The sequence below is a fragment of the Conger conger genome, chromosome 3 (genome assembly GCF_963514075.1).
Source record: "Conger conger chromosome 3, fConCon1.1, whole genome shotgun sequence".
Classification (NCBI taxonomy): domain Eukaryota; kingdom Metazoa; phylum Chordata; class Actinopteri; order Anguilliformes; family Congridae; genus Conger; species Conger conger.
In genome coordinates, this window is record NC_083762.1 from 24,700,621 (window position 1) to 24,728,206 (window position 27,586).

The following is a 27,586-nucleotide window of genomic DNA, read 5'->3' on the forward strand; positions in this document are numbered from 1 at the left end:
ATATTCCTGTTCCAGAGCTGAAGCACCTTTAATTCACTCTCTCGGCTCAACGGAGCATAGTCCAGGAAAATCATGACACATGGCAACTGGCAACGGCATGACCCAGTGGTGTTAACTGGGAAAAAAAGGACCAGCTGGCAAATAGGCCATTCATTTCCAGAAAACAAACACAGATCATTCTCAGCATAGTGCCAAAATAACACCGGCCAGATATGACTGGAGAGGTGATCCTTTTCCCAAACCGGGCAGCTTAATTAATCACAGTCACATGACTGTGGGCCAAGCAGACCAGGGAGATTACAGTACGTGGTTTTGGGTAATTTAGATTCATTTTAATAAAAGCGGACGCAGCACATCTTATGTTCAGGGCCAGTTGCACGCAAATGCAAACAGAGCAGCTGGGACCAAGGAGAGCAAAGTGAAAAGAATGTGTTTCTCCTGCTATGCAGCGTGGCTAGACAGAGCGTGGCTGGTGCACGGCTCTGTGAAAACGGTCCGGAGTGCTCGCTGCGTTCAGAGTGTGTGGGCTCTGCTCCTTCACCTCCGTGTCAGGAAGCGAATCTCTCGGCCGTCGGCGGAGCGGGGCGAACCTGAGCCGTGGTGAATGCCCGGCCGTGGCGAGGCTGTGAAAGTGTGAGATACGCGCGGGCTCTGATCGTCGGGCGAGAGCGGTGAAGGTCACCCGCGTGGATGAGAGACGCTGGGGTGCGTCCGCGCGCTATTCTAGCGGTAATCCCCTCTAAAATGGCAGCTGGCGGTCACGCATCTTCAGGGCTGTCACACAGAGCAGGGGTGCCCCAGCGCTGTGGGAGGATAGTGCTGTTATCAGGACTGGTTGTGTGACATCTGAAACCTACACTTTAATGCCTGTGAATGACAAGCTGCAGAGAAATAATGATAGCTTCCCATTGCTTCTAAGTGTTGGCTTTCACTGTGCATTAGTGTGTGTGTGTATGTGTGTGCGTGTGCGTGCGCATGTGAGAGAATGTGTGAGTTTGTGTGTGTGAGAGAGAGTGTATGTGCTGTGTGTGAGAGCATTTGTGTGTGTACTGTGTATGTGTCGGCCAATGTGTATGTGTATGAAAATGTGTGTGTGAGAGTGTGTGTGTGAGTGTGAGTATGAGTGGGAGTGTGTGAGTGCGTGTGTGTGTACTGTGTGTGTGTCAGCGCATTTGTGTGTGTAAGAGAACATGTGTGTGAGTGTGTGAGAGCATGTCTGAGTATGCGTGTGTACTGTGTGGGTGTCAGAGCATTTCTGTGTGTATGAGAATGTGTGTGAGAGTATGTGTGAGTATGTGAGAGTGTGTGTGCGTGTGTACTGTGTGTGTGTCAGAGCATTTGTGTCTGTATGAGAACATGTGTGTGAGGGCGCGTGTATGTGTGAGCGTATGCTGTGTGCCTGTGCACTGTGTGTGTCAGCACATGAGTGTGTATGAGAACATGTGTGTGCGAGAGCGTGTGTATGTGCGAGCGTATGCTGTCTATGTATGTACACCCAGCTGCCCTGACCCTCCCACACAGCTCCCCGGCTGGCCAGGCAGCGTCCACGAGACGGCCTGAGGAACAGCGCTGGTGAGCGGGATCAGGGGCTGCCTCTGTACAGACACACGGGGAGCCAGCGGAGCGCTGCCTCAGCTCCAGGCCCACAGGCCAAGCCATACAGGCTGAGCAGCCAGCAGCCAGACAGTGTGACGCCTCCATTACCCATTCATCATGACTGCAAACATTCAGCCCTGACTTACGAGCGATCCTCACTATGCACAGGTGGCCAATAACACACACCACAGAGACCTAGAGAAGAGACAGAACGATTAGTTCTCCATTCTCTAAGAACGGATAGTTCCTGAGCTGATAATTAGAAGGTTTTCACTGACATTTTTGGCAAAAATGAGCTAGTGTCATAAATATGATGTTGATAGGGCACTAAATACATACAAGTAATATACAAAAATACTGTTTCAAAATTGTATCTGCTTGGAGCCAATTCACTTTGGAATCTTTTAAGCTCAAAATCTCAAAACTACTCTTTTTTTTTACATTACTAAGACTTATTCGCCATTCCAGTGCACAAACATCTGATCTCTTTATTAGCATTTGGCTCTCCATATTAGCATAACGTCAATAAGTCAGTTCTCCATAGTGCAGGCTGGGGATTTCACTGCAATCCTGGGAGACCAGTGTAGCGTCCGTCGCTTTTCAATGCCCTTTCGGCACTCAAGCGCTTAATTTGAGCCATTGATTGGCTAAAGAGCCCGTGTGTCTTGTTCCCGGGGCCTAAATTGGCTGCTGATTGGAAGGAAATGGCGGAAAACCCGCAGACGCAGCAGCTCGCCAAGGGCTGCGGTTCCAGAGCGCTGGTGCGGGCAGCGAGAGAGGACGAGCCAGGCTACGGAAAGAGCCGGAACGATCCGGAACGAGCCGGTATGGCAGCTCCTGGGTGGTGCTGCTGAGAGCGAGGAGGCAGGCTGAAGGCCCGGGCCTCCCAGGCGGAGGGGAGGGGAGCGTCACAGTTCTGCCACAGGCCCCGGAGCCCCGAGGAGATGCACGCGCTCCCACGATGCAAGGCGGCCCGAGGTCGGCAGCTGTGGCTGTTTCTGGGCGATACCATCCCCGCTTATCCGGGAGGTAGAGGCAGGGGGGGAGAAAAACCGGTCAGACCTCTCTCTGCTAGCGACCGGGAAACATTTCAGCCACGAGCGAGATTTTGCCACCGGCCTTTTAAGCCATTACTCAGGGGCCGAGGTGTTGTCGTGAGTTGGGCTGCACAGCAGCGTCTTGGGAGGATGAAATTGCACGTTTCGGTCGCTTTGGCCATCGGCAAAATCGTTGCAGAGCACAGCAAAAAAACGCTTCCACCCGCAACCTCTGCCAGACGCGTTCAACTTCCACCCCTTCTCCACGAGTCATCCGTCGCTGCCATTGCCATCAGCATCATTAAGGCTACCGACACACTGAATTTCAGACTGTAGTCCACTCTTACGCTGGGCTGCTCTGTGAGATGAAAATAATGTCCAGAGTGGCCAACTCATCTCTCGCCGAATTACCAGCCCAGACCCCTGGACTGACACATTTCCTTTCCTGTAAGATGTGAAATTGGCAGTGGGCGCTGTAGACTGTGCGTACGCACATTCCACAGAGGGCCCTCGCCACTGTGATTACAATGCAAAGTCACAGATTGTGATTAATTGTGACTGGCGGAAAAGTGAGAGGGGGAGGAGAGTGAGGACACCTCTCACGGCCTCTGTGTGTGGTGGGTGATGTGAGTGTGTGTGAGAGAGAGAGAGACTGTGTGTGAGTGAGAGAGTGTGTATGTGCATGTGCATGTGCATGTGCATGTGCATGTGCATGTGCATGTGAATGTGCATGTGCGTGTGCGTGTGCGTGTGCGTGTGCGTGTGCGTGTGAGAGAGAGAGAGAGAGAGAGAGAGAGAGAGAGACACTGTGTGTGTGTGTTTGTGTGTGAGAGAGACTGTGTGTGTGTCTGTGGTGGGTGGTGTGTGTGTATGTGAGTGTGTATGGTGTGTTTGTGCATGCGAGTGTAAGAGAGTGTCTGTGTGAGAGGGAGAGAGTGTCTGCGGGTGTGTGAGAGGGAGAAAGTGTCTGAGTGTGTTATTGAAATTAACAGCTCAGAGAGGGAAGCGCATTCATAATGTATAGCACTCCCTTGTTCCTCTGAAAACAGGATGAGAATCGCTTGAAGCCCTCTGGGAGGAGCCCTGTCAGTGTCGCGGAAAATGATTCGCTCAAGAGTGTTGGCCTGTTTACACCTCACGAGAGGAAGTCATCCTCAGAGAAAGTTCCTGCTGGAAAGACTGCCCTGGATTAAGCACACAAATGACATTTGTCACAACAAACCCAACAAATCCTCAGGATTTCCCCACAAGATTTATCATTAAGGCCTACTTCCCTGTTCTGATGCCAACCCCACATCCTGTCAGAGAAGAGATAATGAAACATTGCCTTTGTGACCCCATGACCCTACAGAGCGTATCGTTCAATAATTCAGCTGAGCATTCAGTGTAAAAATAAAACAGAACTTGTGAAAGCGCATAATAGTTTAACTTACGACAGTAAATCGCTCATTATGAAGTCTGCACGCAAACCCTCTTGTTCATAATTGACATTTAATTATGCATCATCTGATGACATCCATTTAGGCAGGCATAACAGAATGATAATGTCACATTGGAATTGTATTAATGCAAATAGGCTAGGCGGAAGGGAAAAAATGTCTGCCATGATAGCTCTTGCATCATTTCTACATTTCCAGTCGTGTTTTCAGACTGGTGTTTGTTTTCCCTTGTGCTAACATTAGCCGAGACCAATTAATTCAGAAGAGCCCTGCAATTCAATTTCATGTCATCCCGCAAAGTGGACAGACAAGAGCAGCGTCATATAAAAATTATATCAATATGAAGATGACCCTAAATATAAACTTACAAACCGGACGGCTCCGCTGGGTGAACATTATTACTTTGTATGGGAAGCGCTGTCGTGCGAAATGCAGTTTTCTGATGGCACAACAACTCCATTCAAGCTGAAATTCTCTGGGGAAGAGGCTCACCTTCACAGCGCTTCCACACCGGTGGCTGACTTTCAGTGGGTTATATAAGAATGAAGTGGCGTGGCATAGCGAGTGAGGCTTTCGCACCCTGCCTCTTCTCCCGCGTATACGTGATTTCCCAGCCTGCTTTGATATTTGTTGCATCACAAGATTTCAACACCCACACAGCTGATCTCATCTGCTTGCCTTCCACGATTCCTCAATGTACAGCATTTCTGGCGACGGCAGAAACCGTTCATAAACCGTTCGTCACGGGCGAACTTTACTTTGATAGGCCCTAGCCAGCCGAGGCCTTACCAAAGACACCAGCGGGTTGAATAGCCCGTACTTTGTTTAAAAAGGTCGGCCATAACGAAAAAGGGAACGCACGTGAATATTTTAAAGCCCCTGAGCTCTGATACAACTGCTCCCAATCCCCCAGATTGCATCTCTTAAGCGATGCTTTTTAAGCAGAGTTAGCAGAAACAAAACGCCGTAATGGCAGTGGAACGAGGGGACGACAGCTTGCTCTGAGCGGAGGAAACAAAGACGAGGCCGCAGAAAGAGAAATGCAGACACGCTATATTCCTCTCAGAGGTCCCCTCTTACAACCCTTCGCTTCTGTATCCCCAAGGCACCGCCGAAAGCCTCAGGGAGAAGACGGGAACAGGGGTGCAATAACCCCGACCCCAGCCACCACGCAGTAGCTAATCATAGCATTATTTCGATGAGTGTTCCCTCTCCCGCCGAGGTGAGACGGAGCTGAGGGGGACCGCCGCGTAGCACAGCGCACCGCGGTAGCTTGTTATGGTTGGCCTCTGACATCGTTTGTGGGGAGTGCTTCTGTTCCGTTCTGCTCTGAGGTTGCACAGGCACGTAACCACAAAGTCGGTCTAAATACAAACCCTGCCAGCTCAAACTGGAGTGGACCCGAGAGGCACTCGAATCAGAGATGTATGTAAAAAGAAGGGAAGGCAGGGGAATCGGTGTGCAGTCAGAAATGATGAGAGGGGATGAAGCAGGAAATAGGCCTACATCTGTCTTTAGCCTGTAATGTCATTTATAAAAGGCTTGCCTGTTGATACCGTGAGAGATTACGCCCGGAATGTCTCGTCTGCAAATTCCATTTTACAGTACACTGATAGGAATTCCTCAGAGAAATGTAGCTGACTGAAGGCAAGAGGCAATGTTCAGACAAGGGCAACTGCAAACCAAAAAAAAAAAAAAAAAAAAGACTGCCCTGTGACCTTCCCAACACAGTCAAAGAAATTCTACACTGGCATCAACATTACACAATCCAAAGCTATCTGTGGTTTTAAAGAACATATCTCTTAGAGACCGGTAATTGCCAACTTGTACGTTTGCTCGAACAAGTCTGAAAATGTAGCGTTTCAATGTCTACATTGAGTCATTACTGTGTCAATTAGTGTCCTGTAGTTAAATATCAAGTAAGGCTTGTTTAAGTATGCTGATAGCTGACACATCAATAAAGTTACAGGAAACAAGAGAAGTATATTATTTAAACATCAGTGAATTTATCAAACTAACCAGACTAATCTTAATAGAATGAGAACCTGTCAGCCAAAAAAGCAAGCGCGCATTGGCTGTGGAAATGGCTAGTTCAAAGGCATGTCCTAATGTATCAAATTCACTCACTCCAGGCAATCTATCACAATACAACTAAAGGATCGGACAATGGCTTGTTTTGTTACACAGGAAACCTGAATTATTTGGTCCAGTAGAGCAACGCTAAAGATTGCCATTCACCTGTCCCATCATGTTTGAGTAATATACTCTCGCTCTCCCGACGGGATCAACACACGTTCTCTCACAAATAGTATCAACAATCAAGCACAGGTGCTTCACTGCATCCAGGTTATTCTAAACACAACACAAGTACAACAAAACATTGGCACTCGCAGCAGCAGCTGAAATGGGAAAAAGCAAGCCTGTTCTTTTATTATGACGCTTGCATTTAATGGGCCTAATGAAATTATTATTAATTGATACCTGTTTAATGCAAGAACAAGCCCAATTTCTAAGGTAAACGCGAATGTAAGAACAATAATAAGAACAACGAAATAATAAACAAATAAATAAATTAAATAATGAATTAAAGAATTAAAGTTATTTAGTAGCATATGTGCTGACAGCTGCTGTCTGAGGTTCTCCCGAAAACGCATTTGCAGTTGTACAGAGGCAGGTCTGCAGGCTAATTCATGTGGTTGGAAATACAGAGATAACATTTAAGCGATAGTAGCCTACTACTTCCAATTATGCCTTTAGGTTGGAAACTGTAGGCTAGCCTACATGCAAATAGCGCATACAGAAAAGCGCATACATTAGCTTTTAACAATGTGAGTCCGCATCTTAAAATATAGCCTACATTAAAAAATGCCCAAAAAAATCACGACGCAGTATTACATAAATTGATTTGGAACATTGTGTTTCCGAAATAATACCCGAAATCTCAGCACACGAATATCATAACGTTTTGCATATCTTGAGAGGTACAAAGGAAATGATGCCAGTAGCATACAGCTTGTCATTCCATGCTTCAGCCTAATCACACAATTGCTTTGACAATGAGCGAGGCTATACTGTTACTGTATCGAAATCAAAGTGCGATGCGGTCCGCACGTTACAGACAAAAATAAGCTCATAGTCCACTGTTACCATCGTCAGAATCCAGCAGTCATCCCGTCTTGCAAAATGATCGCTGTATTACGCGTATTAAACAAAGTTCAACGCTTTCCAAACTCAAGACGCCGCCATCAGGTAGGTTAATTTGACATTGTTTTCAACGGTTCCATGCCAGCCCCGGAGACAGCGTATAGGCTATATCCACATCGGTCGATAGGCACTGATTTCCCACACTAAGGAGTACTGTGCTGGTTAACATTATTTAAACGTCTCCTGGTTTGCTTGCTAAATCCTTGGACTTGCTTTTTCACCCATGAAAAGTGTTGCCATACTGCAATGAACCTAAGACCCAAAAAACAGACACTGAGGGGAGGGGTTAGAGTTACCTACCAGCTTTATTTTCCGAACATTCTTTTCTTCTGTCATCTTGAAAGCACGCAAGAAAAACGAAGTGAAGAAGAAAAGACCGACCCCAGACCCGAAGAAACGGGAACCCTAAATCGCGCAGTCGAGAGCAGGTACCCCGACCAACTGGCAGCGCTAACCTCGGCGGCGACACAGCGAAAGCTGGGAGCCTGAATATGCAACTTGGGAAAAATGAGCGAGAGAGAAGGCAGACAATCGCAGGAAGCCGGCTCCTCCCACCCATACAAAGCGAAAAGCAGAGCTGACAGATTCGCATGCACACAAACTGCCTAGGCAAGAGAGACAGTAAGGAGTCGGGACACAAACCACGCTTACCTCCGCTATCCATCAAGGGAAATGTCAAGTTTGAGCTGACAGTCATTAACGAAGCACACGTAACCCCTTGTGTCTTTTATGCCATTTCAAATATATATATATATATATATATATATATATATATATATATATATATATATATATATATATATATATGGAGCGTAGATAAAAATCTATTCTGAAATAAAATATTTTGGGCTGGTTTGACAGACAGCTGGACTAATCTGAGTTTTTCATGGACAATCTCCATTGAAAATAATTTAATCTAAGACTGGCCTTAATTAAAATTTTTGTCAGTGAAACTGGGCCAAAGTATGTGAAATACTACATTGTTTAGACAATGTTTAGAGGGATACATATATAATACCATAGAATATAACTGCATACAATATTCCAATTATCGATGCATTGCCTCATAGGAGTCTGCATTTAAGGTGCTGATCACATTGTCCAGAACCCGTAACCCCTGGCTAAGAGTATACCTTGATCCACATATTACAGTGCACAGACCTGTCATACTTTAAATGACAGGGTCGGCAGAAGGAGCTTGAGGTCACAATGATTCAGTTTCCAACAAGTGTAATTACGCACAGGACTGCCGGGTGAAATTCCCAGGCCCGGGACAAAATTATACCAATATATTTTTCCCAGGCCAGGGACAATAATATTTACCACAAGTTCACAGACCATTGAAGTAAGTTATAAGGTACCAAAATTATGACAGAATTATGACATGCCTTTTACAAAACAATATAGATTTTAAGCTGATGTGTCATTTTTACAGCCTTTTTTTGCTCATCATTATCAAGGGTGCAAACACTTTTAGAGCTGACTATGTAAATACCGTGCAGTCCATAAGTATTTGGACAGTGCTACAATTTCTGTCATTTTGGCTCTTTACTCCAGCTTATTGGATTTGAAGTGAAATAATGAATATGAGATCAAAGCCCAGGCTGTCACCTTTAGAGGGCATTTACATCCATACTGGGTGATCTGTGTAGGAATTATATCCACATTATACATAGTCCCCCCATTTCAGGGGGCCAAATGTAATTGGACAGTTGGCTTCTCAGCCATTTCTGATTATCTCAGCGTCAGTTGTACTCAGTCCAGTGCAGGTATAAGAAAGCTTTCAGAATCTAGTCTTGATTTCTCCTGGAGTCTGTTATTGGCGTTTGTCAACATGAGGACCAGAGTTGTGCCGATGACAGTCATTGAAGCCAATGAAGCCGTTATGAGGCTGAGAAATGAGAAAATAAAAACAGTAGTTTTTTGACCGTTTAAGCAGAAGGTGGCAGATGAGTGGGTAAATTGACTTTACTAGTCGACAGGATGCCTCCCTGCCAACACCCAGCTGGGTGGAATGGCGCCTGCCCTCATTATGCAAGCGCTGATCGATTCATATCTAGATTGATTTTGGACCGCCTTCAGCAAAGATCAAAATGAGAATTAAAACAGTTGGGGAAAATGTGAATATTAATATACCTGAGTGACGGCTGGAATTCATAATCTAAAAAAGGGGTTGCGACTAATCTAAATATTGTGTCATTAAGGCACAACATCAAAAACTCAAGCTGCTTCAGTTAAATTGATTATAATTCCAATAATGTATTCATCCAAAAAGAGTAATTATGCAAAGCATAAGTGTGTAGTCGGTTTACTGATGGATTGTACATTGTATCATACCCACTAAATTTGAAAGCTTGTTTTGTTGAAGGTTTCCCGAAAAAGTCAAATTTAGAAATTATTATTTAAAAAAGACATTTCCCTGCTAATTGAAGGGCACATGGAAATGGGCCTGAACATTATTTCTTGATTTCCATCAATAATTGACAACATTACAAGTCGTAAGCCACTAAAATTAACGCCCAAACATTTCATTCCTAAAGTGAATTCAACCATTCAAAGCAGAACTGAAGCAGTACTAAGATTGTTGATGATTAATAGGAAACATGACAACAGAAACTGCAGTAATTCATAATGAAGACATCACGCATTATTCATTCACTGTATCCACACTGAAAATTTACATTTTAAAATATTAATATTAAGCAATATAATTAAAATATATTATATATTTGTTACGTATTGTAAGGTTGTTCACAGTGGTTTCACCTTTTAATAATAATGTAATTATTAAATAATTAATATTATTTTCATACCATATGAGCATTTGTCAGTGGCCAAGTTCAAAAGATACTACAATTGTCCATGCGATTATTCCAATACAGTTGAAATGGGGACAGCCACAGTATCACAAGTTGTATGTGACCCACTGTAGCACACTCAAATGCTACTTGAGTACAAAGCCACGATGACGTTTACATCAAGAAGGCCGACAATTCCACAGCAGACTGACAACAACATACTGTACTTCCTCTGATTAATACCCAACAAAAGAATACACAAGGTATTATACGCAACTTATTCCTGAGACTAAAACGGCCATTGAAATCGCACCGAGCCATGAACATAATACTCAATTAGATGTGAATCATTATAATGGAAACATTTTCCGCTTTGCTTGAAGATAGAAATGAGATTTGATCTATGTGTTTTGCTGTGGAGGGCTAAGGGGAAGCTTGATCCACCAGGTAAGTAGTTGCTGAGGACCCAGCCGGCATTTACAGCAGCATCTGCATGATAGCTTTGCTGTACCGCGGTTACCGCCAAGACCCACGCGTGAGCCTAAAGACTAATTTTCTCATGCTTCCATAGGTGCCTTGAGGAATTCACGAACACACTGGAACATGCATTAATTTGCTTTTTAATTCAGTATGCTGTTTAAGCAAACATGTCTGCACTTGTTTGCCAGTGATGTTCTTCTTCTTCTGCACTTTGGCAAAGGCTGTTTGACTTGACGATAAATGTCAGCTCTTAGCCTGAAAGGGAGCTCATCAGCAAACCTTTCATGAGCCTGACCATCTTTCCGGAGCCTTCTCTTACTGCTTTTTAGGTCTTCTATTCCTAGGTCTTACATTCCTCCTCAACATATGCTAAATACATTTAATATTTTCTTGTCATTTATATATTCAAACCATAGTCATATAAATTATGTTAATTTAATAACCTTCTTGAATTTTCCCCAAACAGTTAAATACAAATCTGATACATAATCACAAACTATTTGAAATGAATGCACACTGGAAATGATCCACAATTGCTTCACATTTTCATACAATGCATGGTAATGTATGTTTCTTTCATAAGGACACAAATTCATTTTTGAAACCAAATAAAATAATGCACACGTGTACTCTACAGTATTTGACTGCCATAGCAGTAGGGAAGTAGGGAAACCATCATATCTAGGGCAGTTCTCTCACCTGCAATTCAGTCCTCCCTCTGCAAGAGGTCAATAGAGCCTTCTTGTCAGTCAATTATGAAAAGACCCTTCCCCTCCTGCATCAACTGTCACTAATTAAGCACAGTAACATGCTGCTTTCAGTGTATTGAACCACCAATATGCTGATATTTTTATTTAGATTGAGCAGTACAATTTTCCCCTTTATAAGAAATGTAGCAGAAAAGTAGGTCTACGCATGAAAAGTGCAACTGTCAGCTTCTCTACAACTTCTTTGAAAGTTTATATGCAATGGGTATTTATTAATTTGACTGTGCTGTCTGTTGAGTCAGTGTTTGGTATCATTTTCTGTTTTTATTTTCTTGAGCCCAGCTCCACCCTCCTCTCAGAGGAACATTTTATTTATACAGTTAAAGTGATTGAGATACAGGAAAAAAAACGTACAAAAAAACAAAACAAAGTTTCTACGATGCCTTCCCACATCCCACATCAAACTTCTTGTGATACTGATGGCAAAGCAAGCAAACAAAAATAACAGACATATACACTCAGTCACACTCCCACACAGACACACATACATGCACGCACACTTACCCTAGATGAACATGACACATGCAAACTATTATTCTGCTTCACAAGTCATTCTTTATATGCAAAGTGTTTCAGCCTAACAGTTTGTATGCTGAAATGCAGAAATCTGAAGCATAAATACACACACAATATAAATGTGAGTGTAAACCATGGAAACACCTGCCATTTGTGCTTCCATTCTGAGAGACAGATCCCAGGGAGATCTCACTTTGTTAATTATTTTGTAATATTACCATAATTCTCTCCTCAAGTTTTCTTGGAAAATGCTTCTTTTTAAAATCTTTTTATTCAAGGACTTACAAGACTTACACTTCCTTTTTGATGGCATTTCAAAGCCGTCAGTTGTTGTTTTTTTTAGACTCAGGTACTTCAAAGATTTCCCAGGACCGTGGGAACCCAGGCAGACATGGAACAGAAGCAGATATTCAAACAAATCTGCGAAACATGTTTCTTGATAAGCCAAGCCTGTTCATAACTCAGATAAAACAGTGATACCAGCAATATTAATTAAAACATAATTACAGTTTTCAATAAGGTTTCTTAAACGAGGTGCTCCTTCATTCTCACCCTGTTGTGGGGAAAATACAAAAGAGACCCCAAAGAACAATCACGACTTAAATGAATAAACTTACTGGATATCAATTTTATGTGCGAAGCACATTTTCTATTTTAATGACCAATGGAAAATGCTTTCATTGTTTTCATAATTTATTCACTGCACTTTTATTCTGCTTGTTTTTAGCTATAGCTCCTGGTTTGTCAGTTGCAGATCCATGCCCTTTCCTATAAGACTTTTCTGTATACTGACCCACTACTGAACACATCCCTTTCAACACATAGACTAGAACATTATGTCCAGTTTTTTATTTAATTGTTCCTGGAAAGTGCTAGGCTGTGACATTTCAGAGTTGGCAAATCAACGGTAGATTTAATTTTCTTCCTACCGCTCTTTGGATTCGGATAAAATAACAACCGTGAAGAAACAGATGATCCTTCAGTTGCAACTGCAGCGTGTGCAGCTGAGAAAACAGAAATCACAAAAGGCTTCGCACATCAAAGGTTTAACTGGAGAATTATAATGCACTACCGAGCCCCTTTACTTAAAATAATTAAGAAATAATCAATTCAATTTCTCACAAGCTGTTAGTATATTCATGAAACAATGTACAGGCATAACATCAGAATGGAGAAAAGTGACTTGAATGCTAATGGCTAGTGTAATTCTGAGTTGGCCATTTCAAAGAATCACATGACCTGGCAACATACTGAAAGTACATGTAGCTACACAGATTTCTACCAGTGCCAAGCTCGAGCTTAAGTATATTACTATTGTCCAACGTGTCATTTATGCCTGTTCACTTATAACCATCGTTCTTTGTCAAATAATACAAAATGATCGACCGCAACACTCAGACTGTATTTATGAGTTACAAATATAAAAAATGTGAAAAGGAGAGTTTTTAACATCCCCCATTACATTGAAAACATTGCGTCGACTTTCATAAAAGGAACATACTGAAACTGAAACATACTGGAAATACTGATATTGACCTTTACACACAGCATGTGCCTCACGCAAGGTTATCTAGTCTTCCTGGCTGGGAAGAATACTGTTCTCCTCGTGTGACTGCAGAGCTTGAGAACACAACACTCTGTTACAGCTCAGTCCAGTCACGAGCCCCATGATGTCAGACTTAGGCCCTTGGTGCTCGTGGGGTTTGAAATACGGCATTTTCCGTGCAAGGCCCGGTGATGTCACCCTAAGCATCAGTTCAGCACTGCCCTGTTATTTAAGGGAGGAGAAACAAGGCGTTTTAGTTCAAGGCTGGGAAACTCCAGAGCTTGAGGGGGCAGAAACCTGCAGGTTTTACCTTACAATTAGCTACCGATGAACACCTGGAGAGCCGGGCGACTCTGAATTTTACTCCTTGTAAACACTTCCATTAAATAACATAAAAGAGGTGGAATGTGCAGCCAAAGACCTTGGGGCCCGCGGAGGATGAACATGACGCTGCTCCTGCTGTTCCCGGGAAGGAGAGCCAGAGAGCTCTGTGGCAGTGTGTGCCAACTACGCCCGTGGTTCCCATACTGGAGGTTAGGGCCACTGCTGAGTTGTGGGAATGGTTGAAGTGGTTCACAAGGTCTTTTTTATGTGGGGAAAAATTCACCCCGTGCATATAAAATACACTTTAAACTTCAGAGGAATTAACCCAACTCAAATTAAACACTGCGCTAATTACATGCGGTATGCTAACTCCAGTGTACATTGTTGTAAGTTGCTTTGACAAGTTAAAAACAAATATAAATTCTAATATAAGCTACATTTTAACAAAGGGTGGGTCCCAGAAAAGTGTTTACTCATTAACCCTGAAGAGCAACTTAGGTTTTTTCTTTTTTTTCCCGCGGAATGTTCTAGAACAGTTTTGGAATGTTCTGAACTGGATGTTAAGTTAAACATTTTCTAATCGCATATTAGTGACCTGAAAGGGTTAAGAGTCAGTCGTGTGCTCGGACAGCTCGGGAGCCACTGTGACTAAGCTTGGCACTGTACCCACGTTGTGACACCTGGCTCGTAAGCCCCCCTTTCATAAGGGGGTCGTGTATCGGTGCGGTGTGCGTTCTGTGATCTTCCTCGCACGTGGATGCACCGTTACAGCGGGTATAGCTTAGCGAGCAGGAGGCATCCGCAGGATTAATAAAAGTGAGTGGGTCTGCACAGAACCTGTGCGCCGCTGATTGGGTAGGAGAAATCCCTGTGCCCTCAGCGCGGGAGCGAGATTCGGGGAACTGTCAGCGCCTCCTTCCCCGGCCCTCCTTCTACGGGAGCGCAGCTGCGTGAGCCCCTGCTGGGAGCCCTTTTAAAGAGCGCACCTGGGGGAGCGGGTACCTGGGGGCAGCGCGACACGAACCGCGCGCGATAAAAGAGCCCGTCTCTCACCCCCCCCCCCCCCCCCCATCACCCTGCCTGCATTGTGCTGTCATGTCAAAAACAAACAGCTTCATCACACATAAAAGCGTTGCTCTGATCTATTCAGTCTGCGTGTGTGTGGATGCGTGCGTGCCTGTGTCCCTGTGTGTATGAGTGTGTGTGTGTGCACGCACGCACATGTGAGCAGTCTGTAAGTATTTCGATAGTGACACAGTCAGTGTTTTGGCTCTGTACTCCAGCACATTGAATTTAAACCAAAACAAAGACTATGAAGTTAAAGTGTGAAAAATGAGTAGTGTCAAAATCAACTGTTACATTAGTAGATCGTTAAGAAGCAAGAACGCACAAGAACAGAAGACTGTGTAATGACAGAATAATCCTTCAAATGGTGAAGAAAAATCCCTTTGTAACTGTTCAACAGATGAACAACACTCTCCAGAATGTAGGCTTGGAAGACGACCATCGAAAGAAGACTATGCCAGCATTAACTCCACTGGATGCAACCCCCTGGAAAGCTTCAAGAATAGAATGGCCAGGTTACAATTAGGAAAAACGTACTGGAAAAAGTGTGATGGACAGAAGAGATGAAGATCAACCTGTACCTGAGTGATGGAAAGAGGAAAGCCAGGGGTGCAGACTGTAGCCTAGTGGTTAAGGTACATGACTGAGACCTGGAAGGTCGGTGATTCAAGCCACAGTGTAGCCAGAATAAAATCCGCACAGCTGTTGGGCTCTTGAGCAAGGCCCTTAACCCTGCATTGCTCCAGGGGGGATTGGCCCCCGCTTAGTCTAATCAACTGTAAGTTGCTTTCAATGCTTAGCATCAGCTAAATAACAAATTATGTTATTATATGAAAGTATGGAGAAAAAAACTAAAACAGCTCATTATCCAAAGCATAACACCTCATCCCTCAAGATGCTTCAACATGCAGCAGGACAATGATCCAAAACAAACATCTGGCCAAAAAGTGGAATGTTCTTGACAGGCGAAATTAAAGCTGAAAGTCTGTATTTTGACCACATAGTGACTTTTTTCTTTAACTGTTTTCTGGATTATATAAATGTCCAAATATTTCCAGACTGCACTGTATGTGTGTGTACTATATGATGCACATTGCAATGGACACGCAGTATCTCACAGTATGTCCATAGTCTCCAGCTCACTGCCCGAGGCCCTGCTGTGCCCAGACCGCCATCGACAGTGTTCCAGTGCGACGTGTGACAGAGACCGCGCTGCGTCTCAAAGCACGGGCGTGTGACAGAGACCGCGCTGCGTCTCAAAGCACGGGCGTGTGACAGAGACCGCGCTGCGTCTCAAAGCACGGGCGTGTGACAGAGACCGCGCTGCGTCTCAAAGCACGGGCGTGTGACAGAGACCGCGCTGCGTCTCAAAGCACGGGCGTGTGACAGAGACCGCGCTGCGTCTCAAAGCACGGGCGTGTGACAGAGACCGCGCTGCGTCTCAAAGCACGGGCGTGTGACAGAGACCACGCTGCGTCTCAAAGCACGGGCGTGTGACAGAGACCACGCTGCGTCTCAAAGCACGGGCGTGTGACAGAGACCACGCTGCGTCTCAAAGCACGGGCGTGTGACAGAGACCGCGCTGCGTCTCAAAGCACGGGCGTGTGACAGAGACCCCGCTGCGTCTTAAAGCACGGGCGTGTGACAGAGACCGCGTCGTGCTCCGGGAGCCCATAATGGACACACTTACACGCTCACAGTCAAGAATCCGGCATCCCCGAGCCTTACTGGATCCCTCCCAAACTCCGAGACCTCCCTCACGTTGACAGCTTCTGATTAGCGCTTTGCAAGACAAAAGCACGGCGACAGAATGGGGGTACGTTCCGGGATGACGGGGGAAAACGACGACTGTGGGAGCCTTCTTTTCGATCTCCTCGGAGGCTGCTGCGTGTTTGAAGTGAGTCGCTCACACAAAAAATGTCCGTCGACACCTCGGCGTGGAGATACTGCGGAAATCTCCTTAGGAACGCGCCAAGGCTTCCCTTTCCCCTCGGACCACCCGGAATTCGGGACAGGCGGCAGATACGGCAGGGTAGAGCAATCACACACCCAACAGGATTTCTGCAGTAATCGCATTAAAGTAAGGGGACCCAATCCAAGCCAGAGTGAATGCATGTATGAGTGATGGTTTATGAAAGTTTCAGCGATTTATTCTTAGAGGTCTGTATATTACTTTGGAGTTGGGAGACTTTGAAATTTCATTACAACAACATTTACTTCCTTTGCAATTGGCCTTTCCCTGGTTAAATTAAATGACTTATATTTTGTAAAACATCCATATGTACATACAGTACACACAGGCTAAATTTAAAGACCTAAGGTATAGTACAATGGGAGTTGCCATTCAGGGCATTGAACTTAAAACCCTCTGGTTATTAGCCTGGCTCCACAGCGACTAGGCCACCCCACTGCCCAGAGCTCAGGCTCCACCTTTCCCTCAGCCTAAACCGAGATCAATACCATGACATATTAACATTTGAGAAAAGTATCTGCTCCTGAACATCAGCACTTGTGAAGTGGAACAATGACAGCGGCCATGTTCTACAACTCCCTCCCCACATGAACACACAAGAAGGGCACGATAGAGGGACAGTTCAGGTGGCCGCTTCAGCTGAAACGCAAACACAAGCGCTGGGACAAAAGCTGGCCTAAAAGCTGGCCTCTTCTGACCCTCACCCCACCTGTGTCACATTATTCACGTCCTAATTACCTGTCAATTGCCTGTGAGCTAAGCATTTGTCCTTTGGCCTATCGATGCGCATTGTCAAAGGGTAACTCCTAATTCAGTGTTAAGAGTTACTGGACTCCCCCCGACTACTTATTTAGACAGGAAGCCATCTCAGCTGATAGCAAATCGATCCTGCTAATAGCTTAGTCATCTGCAAAGATGGCACTAGTGCATGTAATGAGGCTGCCCTGGAGCCAAAATGGAAACTTATCAGATTGCTATAGTGGAGGGTTTAGGTTATAGCGAATGCTATGAAGAACATTCATCAAATATCAATGCACAATGATGGTAAAGAAAATGCCTCTCTTTACTTTATAATTCCAGTACATCCTCGGAACAAGAGACATACAGTGAAGGGAGTTTCATAACAATGTTCTAATTAGGAATAAAAAGATTTTCTTATATTATTTAAGGATGTAATGAATTACTATTGATACAATGTTAGATTATAAAGATTTTAACATTCAAGAGTAAGAATAATATAATATATTCATATATTTAATGAAACGATAGGCTAGCAGGAAGGATTTGTATTTTGAAAAACATCTCTGCCCAGAACTGCGGACACATCTGAGCTCTCCACAAGAAGTCATTTCAAAGATATCTCAAATGCTACAAAAACGTTTTAGACTCTTTCAGCATAAAGCCAACATACTACAACAACACCTCATCAAATCTGGACCTCGAATCCAAGTTCGACTCTTTTTTTTTTTCTCCCTAGTAATTAGCTGAACAATTAGTGCTACTGATTGGCCAGTCTTCACATCTGACAGGACAGGGAGGGTGGAAAACCAACAGTTCTCGGGCCTCGAGGATCAATGTACTATACATACTCCCAACTCTTACTGTTATAACTCCGGATAATTTTTATTTATGTTAGATATGAACACAAAAACAATTTATTTTGACAGTTTCAAGGCCTTAGCGCAAAGCACAGGCATTGCTGACCTGACCTAAAGCATACTTCAATACTGCCTGTATTTCCACAGGGTAAAAATTTCTTCTCCCAGTTTCACCGCTATACAAATGAAGAAATACCAATTTCAGACTCTCCAATCGCTGCTAGCGCTTTCTGAAATGGATGAGCCTTTCCAAGCTAAATAATGGGTTTGGTTGATGATTGTGCATGGAGCACAGTTGGAGACGCAAATTATTGAACCATGCCGATATGACAAATATAAAATATAAACTGTCAGCTTGCCTATTTTTGCTGACATTCCTGAGAGAAGCACAGTTAGACTGAAGCAAAGGGCTTTAATTACTGTTGAAGAACAACATACGTATGAAGGCCTGAAGCATTTTTTATTTTTCTTTAAGCCAAGGCGATCATACTTTCTTTCACAATGGCTCCCCAGAAAGTAAGACTTTTCTCCATATTTTTGCGCTTTAATCCCCATTTTAAAGAGGTGCTGTGATCAAATATACTGAGAGGTAATTACCTCCTGCTTCTCGGCTGGTGTGTAAGTCTCTAGGGGCCGCTAAGAGATGTTCCATTGACCTTGGATGCGCACTGCTTCTCTGCAGCTCAACGCCGCTGGTTTCACACAGCGAGTGTGCGCACATGAAAGAATGAGGCCAATGCTCCTCTTCTGAAAATCACCAGCATTATTTTGCATGTGAAAATGAAAATCTGCATGCCTAAAACTGAACCTTGTACACTAATTTACATAGCGTTGTACGCATATATGCTAATTCCCAGCATCGTAAATGCAGTATATTGGCTTGGTGGCCTTGCAGTAGTGCCTGGAAAAGTTGTGGATTCAGGTAGCGGCATCGTCAAGGACTTTTGCGCGACCCCAATACCCGTGTGCTTGGAGACTCTTAAAAAGTGATGGATTGTGGGTAATTGACTTGTGATAAGCTGGTGTCCAGTCCAGGAGTTGTACTTTTACATCAAGCTGTCTCACACCACAAAACACAGAGATGCATCTCCTCCTCCAAGTGCCGTTACTCTTGGAGTGTGAAGGCGGCTGGCCCTCATCCCACAATTCCTCATTCCTACCACCTCCCACAGTGCACTGGGGACCCATACAGGTAGTCAGCCCCGAGAGCTTGTCTCTGCAAACTCACCGCCCCTTCCCCAAATGTCAGCTAATGTCAAGTCACTCTCAGAGAGCCTGTTGTTAGCTAGGGCATTGTCTGTTCCTGAGAAGTACCCGAAAGTGGATTTTCATTCCCAGGTAATCCCAGAGTGCCGCCATTTTCCACTTCACTTGAGCTGCCATTAAAATGGACGCCGGGAAGAATGGGCCTCGAGGCTCCCAGCTCGCCCTCACGCCTCCGTGGCCACTTTCATCTTGAAGGTCAGCCCAGATCGGTCTCACAAAACCACTCACTCCACATCTCCGCTCTGCCAGGAAACATAAACATTTGCCAGTTCGCCGTGACGGCCGCTTTTAACGACTCGTTGCACACTGCAGTTGCTGTGGAGGTCTGCTTGTCGAAAGGTGGAAGCCAAAATAGCACTGCATTTGAACTACTGCTCTGGACTGCTTTTTGAAGCCAGAGGTGAGCACTTGGGAACAGGGAACTCTTTGTGTAGTACATTACACTCCATACTTTTTTCCAAAGCGACTTACAGTTGATTAGACTAAGCAGGAGACAATCCCCACTGGAGCAATGCGGGGTTAGGGACCTTGCTCAACATCTTACTGTGGCGACACCAGGGATCGAACCACCGACCTTGCGGGTCCCAGTCATGTACCTTAACTGTAATAAGCCTGTAATAAACACTGCAATCCACACCAGTGAAAATGGCTTCTTTTTTTTTTTCAGGGATGCAACGTACCTTAGGAACCATGAAGACCACAAAAATGCTGAAAATGTGGGCCTATGCTATGCACTACACACAAGCCTTATGTGGCCCACCCCTTGCCCACACCACCTATCACGCTTTCAAAAGAAAAACCTGAAAAGAAATAGGCCAGTGCCTCCACTGAAGTGGGTTTTTAAAATGACTGATCCAGTAAATATACTAGATAACATCATTCCCTAGTTACAGTAGAATCCCACTGGACAATCACTGTCACTATACAAACTAAATCTGGAATTTTTTTTTTTTTTTTCCTTTGTGGAAAAGCATCTAAAACAGAAACACAATTGCTTTTAGCAGTCACAGAGCTCAAGAAGATGCATAGTCATGTGAAACAAACAGGAATTGCTCTGAAAGCAGATATCATATTCCGTGGATATGAACTAGCAACCGATAAAATAAGGAAAGGAAGACATTTTGACTCTTGCTTATTTATTCTTCTCATATTTTCCAAATACAAATGGGCAAGGATATGATCTGAACGAGCTCGTCACAGACAGCACACGCATTCAAAAGAACACAAACTGTAAAACCCGTCACGTCTGGACAAGAAATCCATTTGCAGCTAGTCTTTTCACGTTCGTGTATAGAAAAATTACCTGCCTCTTCTGTCTGTGGTGACCAGTGGGGCACATGTAATTTTCAGATCTCTTGTGCTTTTTGGACTCAAAAGAGGCACAATGAGTCTCAAAACCCTCTACTTGGGGCTAGCACATATGTTCTTTTCCCTTTAGATGCTAGGCTGGAGGAAAAATATATTTTAAGCCCCCCCCCCCCCCCTTTAAGAATTGGCTCACTTCTGCATGCTGTTCCAGGATCGCAGACACATTGCATACGGTAATATGGCCTCGACGGTCTAAATTATTCAGCTGCTGCTGGCGGCAGCGAAAATGCCAGAATCTCCCGGCTCCATGATCTGAGGAACCATTTCATTCCCCTCTGATTCCACTGAGAGGTCTGGAGCCCGTGACCTACACGCACCGGACAGAGGGGTGAGCTCAGCCCGTACTCCAGCGACACCTCGACAGCTCCGCACCGCAACTCCCATCATTCATTTCTCACACCCTGTCCGCCACTTACGCAGCTACAGTCTGGGGTCCCGTAAGCTGAAGTACTATGAATTTCACATCTCCCAGGGAAATGTGGAATTCATCAAATAAAAATTTAAGACCTTGACAGGTGTTGATGTTCACTGGCTCCCCCCTCTCTCGTAAACTACACACCCCCTTTCCCCTGCCCCGTCACCACACACACACTAATCTCAGTCCCGCAAACTCAAGTTCAAGGGCAGGCTGCTGTTTAAACCGATATTAATCTGGAATGTATGGCTTTAAGCCATACATTTCATTACGCTGTATGCTTAGTCTACCAACTAATCTGCACATAGCTAAACGGAAGATACCAAAGATGATGACAGATAGGGGTTTTGATGGGGCATTTTTCCATGGCGTAACATTAAGTTGCTCAGAGGTGTTGTTGTAGAGCATGAACTAAAAACACCCTGTTGCGAGTAAACTATTGCAAAATGATGGTCCACCATGGCTGCGGATGTTTAATCCCCATTCAGTTCTTATGTGAATACCGGTGACTTGGATTGGCACAGTTTACCACCATGTGCTAGATTAGATCAAACAATTTGAGCAGATGTTTCAAATAAAGATAGAATCACGTTCCCAAGACAAACGTGGAGCTTGGCTGAAAACAACATAATTAAAGTAGTCATCTGTTATAGCGCTCCAACCGAGTGTCAAGTTGCCATGTAAACATTCATTGCTTCCTTCCTTTGGTGCAACAAGCTAATGATACCTGTTGCTTACACAGTTGTGGTGCTGATTTCAATTCCATTCATATTTACTTTATATGTTGGGTCTGAGAAACAAGCAGCCATGAAATGCACTGTTACAATCTGTCCCTCCTAGGACCGAAACCACGGAAGCGATTCCTTACAAGTGTGGATGAGAAATTAATAACACAAAGCATGTGAATTAATGAAATCTGATTCACCGTTTAGTCATCTCTCTCCCCTGAAATGAGGCTAAAGCTCTTCGCGTTCCCTCGCGATGGGAAAGCACGTAGCGGCCTACAGAGATCTGTCTTTTGGTGCCACGTACAAACCTTCCACTTGACTGGGCTCCGCTACATGTGGAAGAGGCCAAGTGTCCCTTCCTTAGCTGTCAGGAAGGATAAGATCAGGGCTACTCTTTTAACAATGCAACAAGTCCTATTATGGGTGGAATCAGAGGCAGAGCTCTGTTATGCCTGAGGGAAGGAAGGCAGGAGCCTGTATTTACATGGAAAGAAAATGACCATTCGTACGACGAGACGCACCAGCGGCATAAAACTTTAATTCTGGATTTGACCACTGTCAGCCCAGCTAAGAGAGGATAAAAAAATATATATCTATTTGCCAATTTTCAAATTGCAGTAACGGGCACTTGTGCTAGATGGACACACTCGCCTGCCCTTTCATTTGGGAAATGCTATCTGTAAACACACATAAATAATTGGATAGATTGCGGTCGTTACATGAAATGCTCCCTCTGCACTGAATTCATGTTGGGCTTCCAAGCCAATTTGTGAAAGAATAATGTGGATCGTATAATTTAGAACTAAACCTTATCTAAACCGGTGAAGTGCGCCTTATCTTCCCCAGACCGGATCGATAGAGCCTCATTTTCTGCAATTATATATTTTTTCCTTTTATATTTTATATTCACATGGTCAGGCTTCGTAAAGTCTGAGAGATAGTCTAATTAGAGTGTGTGTCACAGCAGCTTTCAAAGGTGAGGGCGCAGCGGAGAAATGCTTCTCTGGTCGAAAATAGCCGTAAAACACGCGGAGAGATTTGGTCAGGGCAAATAAACAAGATGTTAAAGCACTCTGTCACTTCCTGATGCAATCTAGCTCCAAAGTGAGGCTGCATTTGAGGATATTGCTGTGCTCTCAAACTAGATATACGCTCTTATCTGGAGATTTAATCACGGCTTTGCCCGTTTAGCAGTGCAGTGCTCAAGCGCACAAAAGGGTGGGCAAGCAGAAGCATGCACATGCGTGTGTAAATGTACACACGCGCAAGGGCACAAATACACACAACCACATCTATGTAACTAAGAGGGGACTATCACTCTATATATGGTCCTCTGTTAGATGGGTAGTGCGCACACACACACACAGGTACACAGGTACACAGGTACACACGTACACACGTACACACGTACACACGTACACACGTACACACGTACACACACAACATGGCTATGCGGGTGATGTAGCCAGAGGGTGCAGCACGGCAGATGATGAACAACATGGACCTCAGCACTGCTCTGGCCGTATTGATTAATCAGCTCCATTCCGCCATCTAAAAAATAATTGAGTGTGCACTGGGGCTAACACCAGGAAAACGGCTAATAAACACATCAGTTTGTTATACTGATGCACTCTACCCAGTTTCATGCAATAATTCATTGTTTCTTATCTTGGAGACAACCCAACCCAGAGCTTTTAAAAATATTTTTTACAATGCCATTTGGAAGGTAAGATTATCTAAAAATCATGCTCAATTAAAATGCACTATTTTATAGAATATATATACACTCAGTGAGCACTTTAATAAGTAGACCTGTACACCAGCTTGTTAATGCAAATATTTAACCAGCCAATCATGTGGCAGCAACTAAATGCATAAAAGCATGCAGACGTGGTCAAGAGGTTCAGCTGATTTACAGACCAAATGTCAGAATGTGGAAGAAATGTGATCTAAGTGCAGTCTTGGTCCATTTCGTAATGTTTTACTTTTTTCAGTAATGTTTTACTTATATTTGTTTATTTTTGTACCCATCACCAGACTTCTGATGGTCTGTCTCTTCTGAACTGAGTTATTTGGCTTTTCCCATGTTGATGGATGACAAAGGGATTTTGCATGCTTCTTACCTCATTTTTATACTCTAGTGAAACAGGAAGTTTTCGAATTACACAAAGTATAGTTCACGTGTAGAGATAAACTAAATTAAGTTGTAAATTAAATTGTATTGCCAATTGTATTTACAATTGTTAGTAGTACCAATATTTCACATCTATTGTTTTCAGGAAGAATGAGATTACTTTATAAAAAACATTAAACAGCATGAGATTAAATGTATTGAAATAAAAGTATATAGTTTTTCCACATGTTTGAACATAGATTATGACTGCATATGTTGTTTAGTATATGCAGTCTTTTTTCTTAATTTTTATTAAGGTTGCCAATAATTCTGGAGCCCACTGTATATGAAAGATGAGTCACCCGAGTGTGAATTTTCCTCATCCATCCTAAATGGGCGGACGGCCACATTATGATATAGTCAGCATAGCGTTGGTGAAAACAATGAAAGGAATAAAGCCAGGTTTTCATTATTTTAGCATACATTTTGGGGCTACACAATGTTTATTGATGGAAAAAGGACAGACTACTACAGCAGTGGTCCCTCACATTCAAAATGAGAACAGCGTGCAAACCTTTACGTTACATTATAGGCATTTGGCAGACGCTCTTATCCAGAGCGACGCGCAACAAAGTGCATACCCATAACCAGGCACCCTAGAGGGAAGTAGAGTTTTTTTCACCCTGCTTTTTAATCCTGCAGGTTGGGTTGGACAGGAGGCAGGGGAGGCGTGTCTGCGTGATATTAATCAGAATGTGAAATGCCTCTCAGTCCGATCCGGTTATCTCTCCCCCATCCAGGTCTCCCCGCGCCCTGATGATTAACAGATGAGACGCACACCGCAGACGGCCAAGGTCACAGTTACACAGCAGCCAGCCCGCTCCTTTATTTTTCATCGGCTCGTGCACCTGAATGAGCGGAGCCGGACTTAACAAGACCGCATCAATCTTGTTCCACGTTCATTTGTGAAATCCCATTGGTCGGCTACCGTCGCCCTTGGCAACGGAAACCGGATCACGTGCCAAGAGTCTGACTTTTTGACACGATTTTGTGAAAATAAACACGCCGCGATTTTGCTTACATGCCTTATTTATTTTTGTTGTTCTTGTTCATTTCCACATCTGTTAATGGTGATGCTGTTGGAACATCCAATCTGGCCTCCTGTAATGTTGCCAGCCAGTACCCATATCACGCTGTAGCCTCTTGCCAGATGGCTGATGCGACGTGAAACTGGGCTTGATTAATAATTGCGCATTATCAAAGTGTATTGTCTTCCGTTGTGTGTGAGCTGCATGTGTCATTGTTGAAGGGGCTTAGTGCCTGTTCTTTAAATTGGTGTCAGTGTCTTAGTCGACCTAGATATAACTTTTGTGTTATTTTCATTAAGGCTTTTGTGTTATTGTCCATTGGCTAATGTTTGCCAAGGCGGAATGAAGAATACCTCCTCTAACCCACGAAAGCTCTGCCCCACTTTCTCTTCGCACCTCTGCAAATCCAGAATTTTGCTCTTCACCTGATCAATGACTGCCCCAGACACAGCCTTTTCTCTCCCCTTCTCATCTTCCTCTACTGCCCACCTACTGCATATTGGCTCTCTTCCCGTCCAACACCTAGGTCCGCTCTGCTTTTAAAAATGACCAGGACCTACATACCAGCCAGACGTCTTCGATCTGCACCCTGGGTGTCTGGCCCCTCCCTAACGGAGTGTCTGTATTTCCAGGTCATGTCTTCAGTCTGCTCTGGCGCCTCAGTGTTAGAATGAGCCTCCCACTGCAGTCAAGACGGCAGCTACCCTCACTCCTCACTCTGGATTTCCGTTTCTAGGTAATTTTGTAGGTATAGCTGTGTAAGTATAGGCTAGCTGTATTTATTTTAGTTTACAATGATAATTGTCGGTTTGCTTGGTTAAGTTTAAATGAGTTAGGTTTATTAATTATGGGCCTTCTGTGCCTTCCTGGCGATAGTGCACTTCTGTTTTCCTGTGACCAACACTTTATGTCACTGCGGAAACAAGAATTTTCTGAGTGACTCCAAAGTAATGTATTATTGGACAGCAGACCTCTGAGCAAAACCAGACTGTTTCTGAAAGTAGTATTAGAGCACTAGCAGAAAAGCAATACCCCAGTGCACTGATAGGGAACACTGTGCTGTACATGTAGGACATGCAGTCTTTCAGTTGAGTTAAATTGTTAGTCCAAGGTCGCTTATAGCACAGCTCTCTTAAATCAGGCCTAAATTAGAGCGAAATAACCACCTCATGGTTTATGCCTCCGACAACCAGTCAAGTGGCAGTTTACATTCCTGTCTGTCCAGCAATAAGTTCTAAACTTGATGAATCCGTAACAAGAATAGCTTAATGTATTTGTATTCTTGTATTTTATAAAATAATTCATGTGCTGTTTCTTTGTCATCAGTGTTACCTATAATGTAAACATTGAATGTTGAATAAAATATTTTCTCATTACAACCTGCAGATTTAATTAAAGGCAGAGTAGTGGAATGATAAGACCAATACGATTTTGTAATAAAATTGCACATTTAAACAACACTGTATGAATTCATTTGATTTACACCATTTTTTTCTTTTCCCGGTCAAACGAAAAACAATTTAAGAATATTCAAACAAAAGGTATTTGATACTAACTCTAATATCAACTAATGATTACATCACCAATCAACAAACAAAATAACCCAAGATCATTTTCTCAGCTATAGTGGTAAGCAAAACATTATGTCAGTGAAGTTGCCCTTTGACCTTTTGGATATAAAATATATAAACTTCATAATTTCATCCTATTCAACATTTCTGTGAAATTATATGGTCATAAATACCGTATGAATTATTGAGTTATTGCCAAAAACTTATTTTGTGAGGTCACAACGACCTTGACCTTTGAACACTAAAATCTAATCAGTTGATTAGATCAGTGGATGTTTCTGCCAAATGTGAAGAAATAATAATAATAATAATAATAATAATGATAATAATAATTATTTGGATAACCTTCCCATCAAACTGTCCATTATCTGTGATATATAAATGAAATAATGTCAAACTAATAGCTACCAGTAAAATTGAACTACTGTATATACAAAATGAGAGCATTTATTTTAATTTAACCAAATCAAATCAACCTTTTGGGGTCTAAGGATAAGAATTTAAAATCAATCAAATCAAATCAACCTCTTAAGGTGCCATACCATGAAATCAGATCAACTTAAACTTATATTATGACAGATTCTGTTCAACAGCGGCCCAGTCAGATTGCCAAGAAACTCCTCAACACTTTATACTCCTAAAGGTAACTCCAAGTCACTGTTCAGAGTAGATTCAATTCCGGATTGCATAATCAC

The 27,586-nt window shown here is 43.5% G+C and overlaps 1 protein-coding gene across 4 annotated transcripts in view; it reads right to left on the reverse strand.

Annotated features, from left to right (window-relative positions):
- Positions 1–27,586, reverse strand: part of mid2 (midline 2) — a 165,569-nt gene that overhangs the window by 77,692 nt on the left and 60,291 nt on the right. For 2 of the 4 annotated variants that reach the window (XM_061234866.1, XM_061234865.1), the window contains exon 1: positions 7,577–7,764. The exons of the other annotated variants lie outside the window; for them this stretch is intronic. The gene's annotated coding sequence lies outside the window, so the exon portion shown is untranslated. Of the gene's footprint in view, positions 1–7,576; positions 7,765–27,586 lie in introns of those variants that run through there. 4 annotated transcript variants of the gene reach the window in all.